The sequence below is a fragment of the Plecotus auritus genome (assembly GCF_963455305.1).
Source record: "Plecotus auritus genome assembly, chromosome: 15".
Classification (NCBI taxonomy): domain Eukaryota; kingdom Metazoa; phylum Chordata; class Mammalia; order Chiroptera; family Vespertilionidae; genus Plecotus; species Plecotus auritus.
The window spans coordinates 13,679,589-13,694,298 of NC_137781.1; the positions used below are offsets into that span (position 1 = coordinate 13,679,589).

Here is a 14,710-nt window from a genome sequence, read left to right on the forward strand (position 1 = left end):
GGTGCGGGAAGAGACTGGACAAAAAGCGTACACCTATGGATGAGGACAGTGTCGGGGGAGGTAAGGGCAGAGGGTCGGGAGGGAACCGGGTGGAGGGGAGCTATGGGGGGAAAAAAGAGGAACAATTGTAATAATCTGAACAATAAAGATTTATTAAATAATAAAGGATCTTGCCTGAGAAATATTAACCCACCCGCTGTATTCACCAGACCTTGCTCCTTCAGATTACCACTTGTTCCAATCAATGACACACGCACTTTCTGAGCAGCACTTCAAAATGTACGAAGAGCCTTAACCAGTTTGGCTCAGTGGATAGAGCGTCTGCCTGTGGACTCAAGGGTCCCGGTTTCGATTCCCATCAAGGGCATGTACCTTGGTTGCGGGCACATCCCCAGTAGGGGGCATGCAGGAGGCAGCTGATTGATATTTCTCTCTCATCATGTTTCTAACTCTCTCTCCCTCTCCCTTCCTCTCTGTAAAAAATCAACAAAATGTTTAAAAAAATGTATGAAGAAGTGGAAAATTGGGTCTCTGAATAGTTTGCCTCAAAACAAGAAAAGTTATATTGGGACTGTACCCACAAATTAGCTGAAAGATGGGGGAAATGTGTAGCTAGCGATGGACATTACTTTGAATAAGGCACTTTTGATGTTTCTCTTAAAATTATCGTGTTTTCTTTAGTTACAAAATCCGCCATTATTAACTGGTACACCTAGTATATAGATATATATATAGATATGTTTTATTGATCAAAATGTTGCTGTGTCTGAATATTTCACATTGTAAAATATGTGGGACTGTGATCTAAAATGGCCATTCCCTTTGCACTCCCATCCACCCACAATAATGAAAATTCCAGTGTTTCTGCAACCCTGCCAGCACATTCAATGGTTAATCTTTTTATTTATTTGTATTTATTTATTTATTTGTTTATTTATTTATTATTATTTTTGAGTGGCAACTTCACGACCTTTATTTGTGGTGCTTGTGCTATGTCTCGAAAATACCTTCTCCCCCTGCCCGGACAGCGCCGGGGAGGGGGCAGCAACAAATAGAAGACGCCCTCCCTATTGCACATTGACCCTATATACAGGCCCACCGGGCCCAGGCCTGCGGGGCGCTTGGCACATTCTCGGATCCTTGCTCAGGGGCGGGAGGGGTGACTGGTGGCAGCACACGTGAGAGGGGACCTCCGGGTGGCCACTCTGGTCCTGCCTGCAGCCCTGGTCCCCTACTTGGCTCAGCTCCGTCTCCATCCTGGCCTCAGAGGGCCGCCCTGGCTCCTGGGGGCTCTGTCCTCCCCTCCCAGCCTGGAGGTCCCGAGGGGAGGTTATGGCTTCTCAAAGACTCCCTGGCAGCCCTGTCACTCGTGTTCACACAGGGGAAGGGGTGCGTGTGGCAGAAGCAGCTGTATAAATGCAGGTGCAGGAGCGAGTCCTCCGGGGTCACTTGGACAGTTTGCTGATGACGCGGATCAGGGCCGCGTTCCTGTCCTTGAGGCGCTGGTTGTCACCCGGAGGGTGGACAGGCCCTTGGGCTCCTCTCCCAGCCCAGCGGTCTTGCGCTCCAGGCCCTGCGCTCCAGTCTCTCCAGCTCCAGGCGGGCCGGCCTCTCTGCAGAGCGCTCCTGCCTCTGCGTGGCGGCCCCAGCTCCACCTTGGACTGCGCCAGCCGCCGCGTGGTCGGTCAGGGCCTCGCCAAGTCTCTCGTTCTCAACGCAGCTCCTCCGATTCGGGCTGCGGTTCCGGGTTGAGGGCCCGCTGCCTCCGGGGGGAAGGGCTGGCCTTGGGGGTGCTGGATTCCGGGCTGATGTTCGAGGGCGTCGCCTGCGCCCCCTCCGCAGGCCCTCTCCTCTCCTTGCCAGCTCTGCGGTGCTCCGGGGGGGGGGGGGGGAGGGGGGGTCTGCGGTCCCTGTCCCTGCCCATCAGGCGCCTCTCTCTGGGCGGGGCCGTCGGAATTCTCAGCCCCAGGGACTCGGGGCTGCCAGGAAGGGTCCACGCTCTGTGGGCATGCCTTCTCCGGCTCTGGGGCCTTCCCTGCCCCCTTCTCTGCTTCCTTCGGGTCCGTCAGAGTCACACCCGGTCTGGACCTCCGACACTGGCGCACGAGGAGAGCGAGCTTTGCGCTGGGATTCTGACCCCTCGTGACGCACAGGCATCTGGTGGGACCTCCGGCGGTCCCGCGAGCCCACTGGGGGCGCTGTGGAGGCGGCAGGGACAGCTGGCTTCCCTGGGGATTCAGGCTGGGGGAGAGGGGCAGCGGGCTCTGGCACCTTCCGGGAGGGAGTGGGGGTAATTCTGGCAAGACGGGGCTCCTTGGCCTGAGTGGCGGTCCGTCCCGCAGCGAGGAGGAAGCTGAGCGCTGCAGCCCAGCCCCAGGGGCACCCTCCGCCCCCCGTCTGTCTGCAGGACCCAGGGCACCTGAGCTCCCCATCTTCTGGAGGCCAAAGCGCCTGGAGAAGGGGACCTCCTCGGAGGTCGAGGGGCCTTTAGGGCTGGGGGGTGGCGGGGAGGACACTCCATTGAGGGATTGAGGGTTCTGGTTTCTGTAGGGGGCGACTCTGTGGGGCCTTCCTCTCTCTCGTCGTCATCATCCCGGATGGGGGGGTTCCCCTCCCCCCTCCCCCCCAGGCCGGCGCTCCTTGGACAAGTCCTGGAGGGAAATCTTCTCTCGGCTGCTCAGACGACACACGGAGCTCCTTCGGTGTTTGCTGCTGGAGGGCACCTGGGGCTCCGGGACCAGACTCTGGGAGGCTGCCTTCTGGTTCCGCAGGTCCTCCTGCTTCTGGGCCAGCTCCTCCAACAGGCTCAGCACCTCCTCGTCAGCCAGGTCACAGGGCCGCTGCCCCGCATGGGCCATGCCCGCACCGTGCTCCGCCAGCAGGCGGCAGGCGTCCTCCACGGCCCAGTGGGCCGCCGCGTGCAGGGGGGTCCAGCCGTCCCCATCCCGGAGCTCCGGTCCTAGCCCGCCTGGAGGAGCAGCCTCGTCACTTCGATGTAGCCCTTCGCAGCCGCCACATGCAGAGCGGAGGCCCCGTGCGGGGGTGCCGGGCCTCAGGCATGGCACCTGCGTTCAGCCAGCACCTTGTGTCGTGAAGCAGCAATTCCTCCTCGGCTCGTTTGGCTGCCTCCACATCCACACCTCGGTGGGCGATCTCCGCCTTCAGGAGTCCCTCCCTGGCGTCCGGCTCGGCCAGGTCCAGCGGCGATGTTGGCCCCGTGGCTCAGGAGGTACCTGGCCATGTCCAGGTGGAGGCGGCCACGTGCAGGGGCGTCCAGCCCTCGTTGTCCGCCCGGTTCGCCGTGGCGCCCTGCTCCACCAGGAAGCGCACCACCTCCAGGTTCTCGTCGGTACAGGCCTGGTGCAGGGCGCTGATGCCGTTGGCGTTGGTGGAGTCGAGCACCGCGCGGGTGGGCGGCGGGGCGGCGGGGTCGGGCTCGGCGCCGGGGTCGGCCGCGCGCAGCATCAGGCAAGCCTCGTCCAGGTCGCTGCCCGCGCAGGCCGCCGGGAACTATGGTTAATCTTTTTAAATACTAACACCATAAATGAGTATAGTATTTACTCACTTCCTTTTTAATTCTACTTACTTAAGAATATTTGATGGTGAGCATTTCTTCATACATTTATTTGCACTGTCTTTATCACATTTGTTAAATGTCTGCTCAGGCCCTAGCCAGTTTGGCTCAGTGGATAGAGTGTTGGCCTGCAGACCTAAGGATACAGGGTTCGATTCCAGTCAAGGTCACGTACCTTGGTTGCAAGCTCCTCCCCGGCCCAGGCCCTGGTCAGGGCTCGTGCAGGAGGCAACCAATCCTCTCTCACATCCATGTTTCTGTTTCTCTCTGTCTTTCCCTCTCTCTTGCACCCTCTCTAATATCAATGGAAAAATAGCCTCGGGTGAAGATTTAAAAAAAAGTTTGCTCAGACATTTGAGATTGAGAGATGCAAATCAAAACAACAAGGAGGTTTTTCTCACACCTGTCAGAATGGCTATCATCAACAAATGAACAAGTGCTGGTGAGCATGCGGAGAAAAAGGAACCCTTTTGCACTGCTGGTGGGAATGCAGACTGGTGCAGCCACTGTGGAGAACAGTATGGAGTTTCCTCAAAAAGTTAAAAATGGAACTCCCATTTAATCCAGTAATCCCACTTCTAGGACTGTTTCCCAAGAAACACCAATCAGAAAGGATATATGCACCCCTATGTTCATAGCAGCACAATTTACAATAGCTAAGATTTGGAAACAGCCTGTGTTCATTAGCAGATGAGTGGATTAAAAAACTGTGGTACATGCCGAAACCGGTTTGGCTCAGTGGATAGAGCGTCAGCCTGTGGACTGAAGGGTCCCAGGTTTGATTCCGGTCAAGGGCATGTACCTTGGTTGCGGGCACATCCCCAGTGGGGGGTGTGCAGGAGGCAGCTGATCGATGTTTCTAACTCTCTATCCCTCTCCCTTCCTCTCTGTAAAAACTCAATAAAATATATTTTAAAAAAAGCACAAACTGTGGTACATTGTGAGGTACACAATGGAATACTATGCTGCTATAAAAAAGAAGGAATTTTTACCATTTGCAACAGCATGGATGGAACTGGAAAGCATTATGCTAAGTGAAATAAGCCAGTGGGAAAAAGATAAATATAACATGATCTCACTCACATGTGGGCAATGCTTTCAACAATAAAGAATTTTTTAAAATAAAATGGATGTATTAATTTAACCAATAGGAGGGCAGTGCGCAATTTAAAACATGTTTGAAATTCACTGATTTCTCAGTGACTCCAATTTACTTCTTTGCTATATGGAATGTTAGGTTTTAAATCAGGTGTCCTCAAACTTTTTATTATTTTTTTTTAAAAATTTTTTAAAATAAATCTTTATTCAGATTATTACAATTATTTCTCCTTTTCCCCCCCATAGCTCCCCTCCACCCAGTTCCCACCCCACCTTCTGCCCTTACCTCCCCCCCACTGTCCTCATCCATAGGTGTATGATTTTTGTCCAGTCACTTCATGAACCCCCCCATACCCCTTTCCCCCTGAGAATTATCAGTCCACTCCCTTTCTATGCCCCTGATTCTATTATATTCACCAGATTATTCTGTCCCTCAGGTTTTTAATTCACTTGATTTTTAGGTTCACTTGTTGATAGATATGTATTTGTTGTTCATAATTTTTATCTTTACTTTTTTCTTCTTCCTCTTCTTTAAGAATACCTTTCAGCATTTCATATAATACTGGTTTGGTGGTGATGAACTCCTTTAGCTTTTTCTTGTCTGTGAAGCTCTTTATCTGCCCTTCAATTCTGAATGATAGATTTGCTGGGTAGAGTAATCTTGGTTGTAGGTTCTTGCTATTCATGACATTGAAAATTTCTTGCCACTCCCGTCTGGCCTGCATAGTTTCTGTTGAAAAGTCAGCTGACAGTCGTATGGGTGCTCCCTTGTAGGTAACTAACTGTTTTTCTCTTGCTGCTTTTAATATTCTCTCTTTGTCTTTTGCTCTTGGCATTTTAATTATGATGTGTCTTGGTGTGTTCCTCTTTGGATTCCTTTTGTTTGGGGTTCTGTGCGCTTCCTGGACTTGTAAGTCTGTTTCTTTCACCAGGTGGGGGAAGTTTTCTGTCATTATTTCTTCAAATAGGTTTTCAGTATCTTGCTCTCTGTCTTCTTCTGGCACCCCCATAATTCTGATGTTGGTACGCTTGAAGTTGTCCCAGAGTCTTCTTACACTATCTTCAACTTTTTGGATTTTTTTTTTTGCTTTTTGCTTTTTCGGTTGAGTGTTTTTTGCTTCTTTGTGTTTCAATTCTTTGACTTGATTTTTGTGTTCCTCTTGTCTGTTTTTGGGTCTCTGTATAATATTTTTTATTTCAGTCAGTGTATGTTTAATTTCTAGTTGGTCCTTTTTCATATCTTCGAGGGTCTCGTTATATTTATCAGCCTTTTCTAGGATATTCTTAAAAAGCCTTATAACTGTGGTTTTGAATTCTATATCCAGTCGTTTGTTTTCCTCCATTTCTTTCGTTTGTGATCTGATTCTTTGACGCCGCATTTTCACTGCTTCCCTGAGTTGGTAAGGTTGATTTGTGTGCTAGGTTTCCAATATGGCCCAGTGGGTCTGCCTCCCCAGTTAACCTGAGGTGGACACTCTTGGTGCACCCCTTTGTGGACTGTGTGTACAGCCTTGTTGTAATTAAGTCTTGATTGTTGTTGGTATCACTGGGAAGAATTGACCTCCAGGCCAGTTGGCTGTAAGGATCAGCTGTGTCTATGCTGGGAGAAGTTCGGTGCTGGAGACAGCCTTATAGGATTAGACTTGCCAAATTGCAATAGCCTCTGTGCTCAGCTTGGATGGGGTGGAGTCTCAGTCTTGGCTTCCTGTCAGCCTTACCCTTGCGCGCACGTGCGCGCCTTCAGACCTCCACCTTCCCTGGCTCCTGAGTCTCTGCCCGAGAGTCCAGAGTCCCCCCACAAGAGCGTGGGTCCCCAGGGGCTCGCCTGGAACCGGGGTTCAGTGCAGTCAGGAACCTCCGACTCCCTTCCACTAGGGAAAGCCTGTGGCAACCTCCGCAGCCTTTGTGCGCACTGGCACGCGCGTGCGCGCTTTCAGTCCTCCGCCTTCCCCAGCTCCGGAGTCTCCGCCCGAGAGTCCAGACTCCCCCCACAAGAGCGTGGGTCCCCAGGGGCTCGCCTGGAACCGGGGTTCAGTGCAGTCAGAACTGGGGCCCAGTGGAGTCAGGAACCTCCGACTCCCTTCCACTAGGGAAAGCCTGTGGCAACCTCCGCAGCCTTTGTGCGCACTGGCACGCGCGTGCGCGCTTTCAGTCCTCCACCTTCCCCAGCTCCGGAGTCTCCGCCCGAGAGTCCAGACTCCCCCCACAAGAGCGTGGGTCCCCAGGGGCTCGCCTGGAACTGGGGTTCAGTGCAGTCAGAACTGGGGTTCAGTGCGGTCGGGGGCTTCCTTCCCCCTTCCGCCAGAGAAAGTCAGCCAGGCTCTCAGCTGCCCTTCCTCTCTGCGCGCACAAAGACCCTTTGCCGTACCTCCAATTCTCTGTGAGCTTTTCTCTTTCCTTCTAGTTGTAGAATTTTCACTCAGCCAGCTTTCCTGTGGTTCTGGATGGTGTCCGTTCTGTCTTTTAGTTGTAGTTTTGAAATTGTTGTGCGAGGCAGCAGTTTAGGTGCTTACCTATGCCGCCATCTTGGTTTCTCCATCCTCAAACTTTTTAAACAGGGGGCCAGTTCACTGTCCCTCAGACCGTTGGAGGGCCGGACTATAGTTTAAAAAAAACAAACTATGAACAAATTCCTATGCGCACTGCGGGCCCGGGACGAGTCGGCTGCTAAGCAGGACAGGCAGCGGCACGCGGCGGGCCTGATAAATGTCCTAGGTGGGCCGTATGTGGCCCGTGGGTCGTAGTTTGAGGATGCCTCTTTTAAACATTGAAATGAATATTTTTTTTCTCAATTTTTTTCCTATGTAGAATTTAAACGCACTTGTACCATACACTTACAGATTTAATCTGCGTTGTTAACATTCTCCACCATTCTTAAAAAGTCTGAGCACTCAATAATACATTAAGTGAAGTCTGCATTTGTAATCTTTGGTGTAAATACTCTCATCCTGGTGAGGTTCAAACTGCCAAAATGATGGCACTGAACATGGACATGGTATTTAAGTAGCACATCATTATATTTTATTTCTAACATGCCGATATAGTAGCACCAAATATACTCAATAATTTTAATACTAAAACAGTAAAATTTTTGGGAAGCATCAAGATTAAACTGTTTTTAAAGATTGGTTTAAGTAGAAATTATTTAAAGTGGACACTTTAAAACAAACAAACACATGCTTTTGGTGTTTCCCTGCATGCCTGCATCCCTGAAATGAAGATCCCCCTGCCCTTATCAGTGCTTCTTTCTCAGCATCTAAAATAACTGATGCAATAATACAGTCTGCCTTCGAAACAGCTTACTTGAAATATATCCTTGTAGAAAGGCACTTATGAAACCCCATGAATCCTATTCTAGCCTTCCACCACTATCTGTCATCATGATGGTTTTTGTATCTATCTATTCTCAGGTACGTTACTGGGTTATTTTACTTAAAATGCCACATATGTCCGACCTTGCAGTAGGTCAGAGAATCATCTCAATAATGCCAAGGTTGCAAGTTCCATCCCTGGTCAACCAAAAAAAATGTATTAAAATAATGGAACAAAAAATGGATGTTCTCTCTCTCTCTCTCTCTCTCTCTCTCTCTCTCTCTCTCTCTCTCTCTCTCTCTCTCTCTCTCTCTCTCTCTCTCTCTCTCTCTCTCTCTCTCTCTCCTCTCAAACAATATGTAAAAATAATGGAACAAAAATGGATGTTCTCTCTCTCTCTCTCTCTCTCTCTCTCTCTCTCTCTCTCTCTCTCTCTCTCTCTCTCTCTCTCTCTCCTTCCTCTCTTTCTCTCTCTCTCCTTCCTCTCTCTCTCTCTCTCTCTCTCTCTCTTCTCCTCTCAAACAATATATAAAAATAATGGAACAAAAATGGATGTTTCTCTCTCTCTATTCCTATCTCTCTCTATCTCTCTAAAATCAGTATATATGTTTGAATCACCCAGTCACTCCACACACATGTGAAAACCAGCACAGCCCCTGGGCCCTGTGATTAAAGCCGCCAGGATTCTCACGAGGGCAGAGCGGGCAATGACCCAGACAACAGTGTGGAGGTGCCATTGCTGTCAGTGTAGCAGGTGGGGAACCCGGGCTGAGCTGCACAGTCACCCCCAGGGGATGATGGCATCGGTGTGATCCCTGGGACTAAAAGCAGCTGGGAGATGCTTTGCTCCAGGACATGCCCCTGTGGTCTCTGCACCTTCCAGCTGGATGTTGAGACTGGGCTATTTCACACTCAGATGGTTGAGGAGCCCAGATTCCTCTCAGGTGGCAAGGCTGGGAGCAGAAGTGGCAGCTCGGCAGGTGTGTGTGGGGGCAGGCAAAAGCCCAGGGCAGTTGCCAGGGAGAATTGGTGCTGGGCCATGTGTGTGGCTCTGAGGCCCTGTCTAGTCCCAGTCCAGGATGATGGTCATTCTGTTTTAGACAACTAAATTAAAAAGAGGTCCCGTGTCTCTGTGTCCCACAGCACCATGCAGGAACAATGATCACTACAAGTACCTCTGAGAGAACGCTGCCCTCGAGTTCCACATGATGCCAGACAGTCCAGTTTCTTCCATTAACACCAGGAAGCCAGGCGCAGTTACATTTCCATGAGACAAGGGACAGCAACAGATATAGTTCCATAAGACAAGGGAACTGGAAGTAGCCAAAAAAGGTCTATATTTACAAAATAAAGAAGGAGGAAGAAAGCCCAGAGGGAATAGGAGGACAATGAGGGAGGAGGGCCTCAGGAGTCACTATAGTAACCAATTCGAAAGGGAATATTGACCAACCAGAGGGAACTTAGAAAATACAGGCTTTAGAAACTATGGAAACAAGAAGTCCACGGGACCCTTTCCCCTCCCTACCTGGGAGTCTGTCTGTGGGACTCTTTCCCCCTCCCCACATGGGAGTCTGTACTTTTCTTTAATACATTTTCACCTTTGCTATAAAAAAAGAGAAATTCTTGCCAATATTTAAAATGAATTTATGATTTAATCAACAGGAAGACAGTTCAGCATCTAAGACATCTGGTTTCACTTCATTCAATTCTCAAGAACTCAACTGGGGAACAATGAGCAGCAACAGCTCATCCTGGGCTAATCCCTTGAACCTGTGCTCAAGGCCTTCTTGTCTCTGATTGTCCAGTGAGCTCACAGCAGCCCCCCTTTGGCCCACTTATTTCCCACAGTGTTTCTAGGATCCAAAGGAGCCCTGCCTGGTCTCTCTGCTGTTCCTTGTTCCATCCTAAGCCCTATTTTTGTTTTTGTTTTTGTTTTTTTCCATTATCCCCAGCTTTTTAAAAAATATATTTTATTGATTTTGTGGTTTTTTTTACAGTGAGGAAGGGAGAGAGATAGAGAGTTAGAAACATTGATGAGAGAGAAACATTGATCAGCTGCTTCCTGCACACCTTCTACTGGGGATGTGCCCACAACCAAGGTACATGCCCTTGACTGGAATCGAACCTGGGACCCTTCAGTCCACAGGCCGACGCTCTATCCACTGAGCCAAACCAGTTAGGGCAGTGGTTGGCAAACTCATTAGTCAACAGAGCCAAATATCAATAGTACAATGATTGAAATTTATTTTGAGAGTCTAATTTTTAAAACTTAAACTTCTTCTAACGCCACTTCTTCAAAATAGACTCACCCAGGCCGTGGTATTTTGTGGAAGAGCCACACTCAAGGGGCCAAAGAACCGCATGTGGCTCGCGAGCCGCAGTTTGCTGACCATGGGGTTAGGGCATCCCCAGCTTTAATAAATGTTCCCTCAAAATCTCTGCCTCGTGTTGTGAAATCTTTTCTGCATGAATTCAAGTACTCAAACACTACAGGCCAAGCTGAGGCAGACCCACACCATGGCTGCTTCCTGTCCTGCAACACGGTTATGCCTGGGACATTCTCTTTAAAGACAGACCAAGGCATGATTTTGCTTACAAGACTTGGAAGAAAACGCGATGGCCCCATTCACTTTGGTGCTGTTGAATCACATCCATCTTAACACTGTTCATTTTAAAAATGTATTTACTTGATTTTTTTAAAGAGAAAGGGAGTGGAAGAAACATCAATGATGAGAGAGAATCATTGCCCAGCTGCTTCCTGCATTCCCCCTACTAGGATGGAGCCCCCAACCTGGGCATGTGCTTTGACCTGGAATCAAAACAGCGATATATTGGTTTGCCGCAACCTGCATGGCAGGGTTCAGGATCTGAAGGAGGGACCGACACACAAATGAAAATACTATATAAGAAATATGAATTTAGAAGGCATGGGGGGCCAGGTGGAGACCTCTTGAAGAGGCACACTGACTTCTCACCTGGTCGACTTTTTATTGACTTGAATACACATTTGCCCTTTAGCAATACATGCAGGCACATCAAAGGTAAAGTTTGGTAAACAGTATAAGGATTATTAGGTTAGGAAATTGCCATGAGTCATTGAGCCCACAGCAGGGGCAGTATTATGCTGATTTTTAGCCCTCCTGAATATCAAAGTCCATTGGCCTTTCTGTATTAATATGCTAACTGCTGTTGGCTTTAGCCTGTGGTGTTGGTTGATGGGTAGGGCCCCACCAGCTGTGCACATTATTATTTTTTATTGTTGACTATTACAGACATTCCCAATGTTACTCATACACCTCTCCCTTACCTCCCTCTACCCTGCCCCCACAGCTTCTATGCCCTCACCACATGATTGTCCCTGTTCAGGGGCTATATGAAATTCATGCACAGGAGGGGGTGTCACTCAGCCAGGCCTGCCCCCTCTCACAGTACAGGAGCCCTCACGGGTGGGACGCGACCCAGCAATCAGGGGAAGGCGACACCCCATCACACCTCTGCTGCTGCCACTGATGGCAGCGCAAGCCTGGGCTGGCCCTGGTCACCTGAGCCTCGGGTGGCCCTGGGCGGCTGGGCAGCCGCCATCCGAGACTTGCCTGCACCCGGAGCGTCAGCTGTGCAGCCACCATGTCAGGCTTGCCTGCGCCTCCGCCGGCCCTGGGTGTCTGGGGGGCTGAGGGGACTGAGGGACTCCGGAGGCAGGTGCCACACATCTTTATTCACCCAAGTCATTGGCTGGGATTCAAGTATTCACCTGGGTGGTGGAGAAAACTACATTACCCAGAAGGAACTGCACTCATGTGGGCGGAGCTAAAGGGCATTTTGATGTCTGCGCATCCGGTTAGGGCGGGACTTCCGCCTTCCTTCTCATGGTGGTCATTTTAACATTTACGTCTTTGTTCACAGTCACAGGCTTCAGGGCGCTGGTCGGGAGCAGGAGGAGTCCTGGGGGGCAGCTGCCTGCGGTGCGGGGTGTGTCTGAGGCTCCTTGAGCCCCAACAGACCGAGATCGGGTCTCCGTGCCTCCCGGACTCCTCTCTGCTCACAGCGTTCCCGCAGCCTGACCCCACTTCACCCTCCAGCCTGGGGACCCGCGCCTCTCAGGTCCTGCCGCCCAGGTCCCAGCGTTCAGAATGGTGAGTCCCTCGTGGTGACACATGGGTGATGGGGAAGAGGGTGGAAGGCTGCAGTGCCACCTTGTAAGGACGTGATGATGGGACTGAACTGGGAGATTCGGGAAAGCGGGCCTGTTTGGGTGTAAAGACAACAAAGATGAGGTGTGGGTTTGTGTGAGGAGTTTTCCTTTCACTCTCAGAACGCTGGGGACATGGATGTTAGGGTCGCGGAAGGAGGAATCCACGGGCCAAAAACGGTGAAGAATTATGAATTTATTAGGCCACCTGGAAGGTCGGAAACGGTCCTGTTGAGGGACTTGGGAGGCGGAAGCTGGTCCTGAGGCTGCCGCAGCGTCATTGTCTGCTTTCGCTGCTCTTCTGGGCCTGGAGCTGAAATACAACTGAGGCCCAGACTGATCTGTAGGGAGAAAAGGTCAGGGGTCTGAGTGGCCTGACCAGTTACTGGCTGGGGGAGGGGCGGTTACCCTGGGGGCGGGGTTCTTGTTTCCCAGGTTTGCCCCTTGCCTGCATCCAGAGCTTTCTTGTAGGTCCTGAGACAGGACTTCCAAAGGGGCTAGAGCAGGGGTTAGGCCCCTGTGCCAGGTCCAGCCTCTGCTGTGATGACCGGGGTTATGAGGAGAGGGGTTACCTGAACTGCCCTTTTGTGTCGGATATGGTGGGTTACGGGGACAGGTAAAGTCTGATCATTGGCGGCTACGTCTGCATTGGGTGAGCATAGATGAGGGTAAGGTGGAGTCTGGTGGGCCCAATCTGGTGGCTGTAACAGTGAGGGGACTCCAGGTCACGTGATGGAGGTGTTCTGGGGATGTTTTAATCTGGGAAGGTGGAACCATGGGGTTTGCTCTGAGAGTTTAGCCGCAGCGGGTGGTTAGCAGTACCTGATAAGGGCCTTGCCGTCGGGGCTGTAAATTATTCGATGGTGGATTTCCTTTAGGAGGACCCAGTGCCCTGGCTGTAGAGGAGTAGGGGGGTGTCTCCCGTAGAAGGTGGAGGGAGGGCTTGGTTAGCATGTTCTCTCAGTAATGGTTGGAATAGATTTAAAATGGGGACTCAGTCTCCGAGAGGGGTCTCTGTTAAAGGAAGTTTCCTAATAAGAAGGGTTTTCCATACATGAGTTCACAGGGACTAAGACAGGACGGTGCATGGGGGGATTGCCCCGATGTGCATAAAGGCTAGAGGTAGGAGAGTAGTTTAAGGTTCTTTAGTTTCGAGAGTTAATTTAGTTAGGTGGGGCTTAATGAAGGAATTTGCCTGTTCTACCCTGCCTGTAGATTGGGGCTGGGGCTTGGGGAGGAAGTAGTGTAAGTTCCACTGGATGTTCAGAGTGGAGGAGACCTGTTGAGTTATTTGAGTTTGAAAGCAGGTCCATTATCTCATTGTAATGAGGTGGGGAGGCTAAATCAGGAATGATGTGCTGAATGGGAGCTTGTGTGACCTCGATGGAATTTTCAGATGCAGAGGGGATTGCTTCTACCCAGCCTGAGAAGGTATCTACGAGGGTTAAGAGGTATTTGTTTTGTTTTTTAATAGGAGGAATGTGAGTGAAGTCAATTTGCCAGGGATTTGGTCCCTAACCTGATGAGTGGGGGAAGAAGGAGGTCTAATTTAACCTGTCCTTCGGGAGATACTGAGTAATAAGTAGAATATGTTTTGGTGATATCTTGTAGAAGGAAGGCTAGGCTAGGACATGTGATGATGTGATCAGTGATTTTAGGAGTTGTAAGTGTGTCCTATACACAGGGAATTGTGAATAGCCCATGAGATACCATGGGCCTGTCCCTGGGGAAGGATATATTTTCCCTGAGATTTTAACCATGGATCTTCCTGCATGGCCCCAAGAGCTACTAGGGACTGACATTCCTCTGCAGTGTGTTAGGATGTTTTATGGGGTGTAGCTAAGAGTTGGGGTGACAGAGGCTTCCTCTGAGCTGCTGCTTGGCCTCCTGTCTGCTCTGTCATTTCCCTTTATTTCGGGATCATTCCTGACTCGGAGTCCTTTGCAGTGTGTGACTTTAAAGAAGGCTGGAAAGGGGTGAGAGGTTCCTAAATACCAGGCTGGAAGACCTGTTGGCTTTCAGTGATAGTGACAAGGACTGTGAGTGAGCGGTGGAAATAAGAAAGTCTAGGCTCAGATATAAGGACTTAAGCCACAGCAGAGAGCCTGGGTGGGGCTACTTTAGCTTACTAGGAGAGAAGGGGTCCCTTCGGACGTCAGGGGTGAGCAGGTCCTGACTCACTGGACAACACAAACCTTCTACCCCTTCACAAATAACACACTTTAAACACACTTTTACTTTAAAGCAAATATACATTCAACGAAGTACAAGAGACCTTTTGTAATAAAAACTAAGAGCAAGCGAATTAAAATGTGTCTAGCAGTCAATGATTCAGTATTTTATGCTATCCTAGCTAATAAAGGGAATATGCAAATTGACCATCACAAAGATGGCGGCGCCCACAGCAGAGGTGGGGTTTCCGTAACACAAGATGGCTGCACCCACAGTGGAGGCCGAGTTCCCGTAACAAGCCTTAAGGTGCAATCAGCAGGGATCTGAGGCTGCCTGGTGCTGGGCCGGGCAGGGGACCTGAGCCT

The 14,710-nt window shown here is 50.3% G+C and overlaps 1 long non-coding RNA gene and 1 pseudogene across 2 annotated transcripts in view; one reads left to right on the top strand and one right to left on the bottom strand.

The window, feature by feature from the left end:
- Nucleotides 1-1,445: 1,445 nt before the first annotated feature.
- LOC308239037 (protein phosphatase 1 regulatory subunit 12C-like) lies at nucleotides 1,446-11,610 on the bottom strand (annotated as a pseudogene). Its single transcript has 2 exons — nucleotides 11,578-11,610; nucleotides 1,446-3,510 (listed from the first exon to the last, which is right to left on the bottom strand). The product of its transcript is annotated as a protein phosphatase 1 regulatory subunit 12C-like (transcript).
- A 219-nt stretch (nucleotides 11,611-11,829) lies between these two features.
- Nucleotides 11,830-14,710, top strand: part of LOC308239124 — a 38,855-nt gene continuing 35,974 nt past the window's right edge. The window contains exon 1 of the long non-coding RNA XR_013959694.1: nucleotides 11,830-12,117. This is a non-coding gene — a long non-coding RNA (uncharacterized lncRNA). The remainder of the gene's footprint in view (nucleotides 12,118-14,710) is intronic.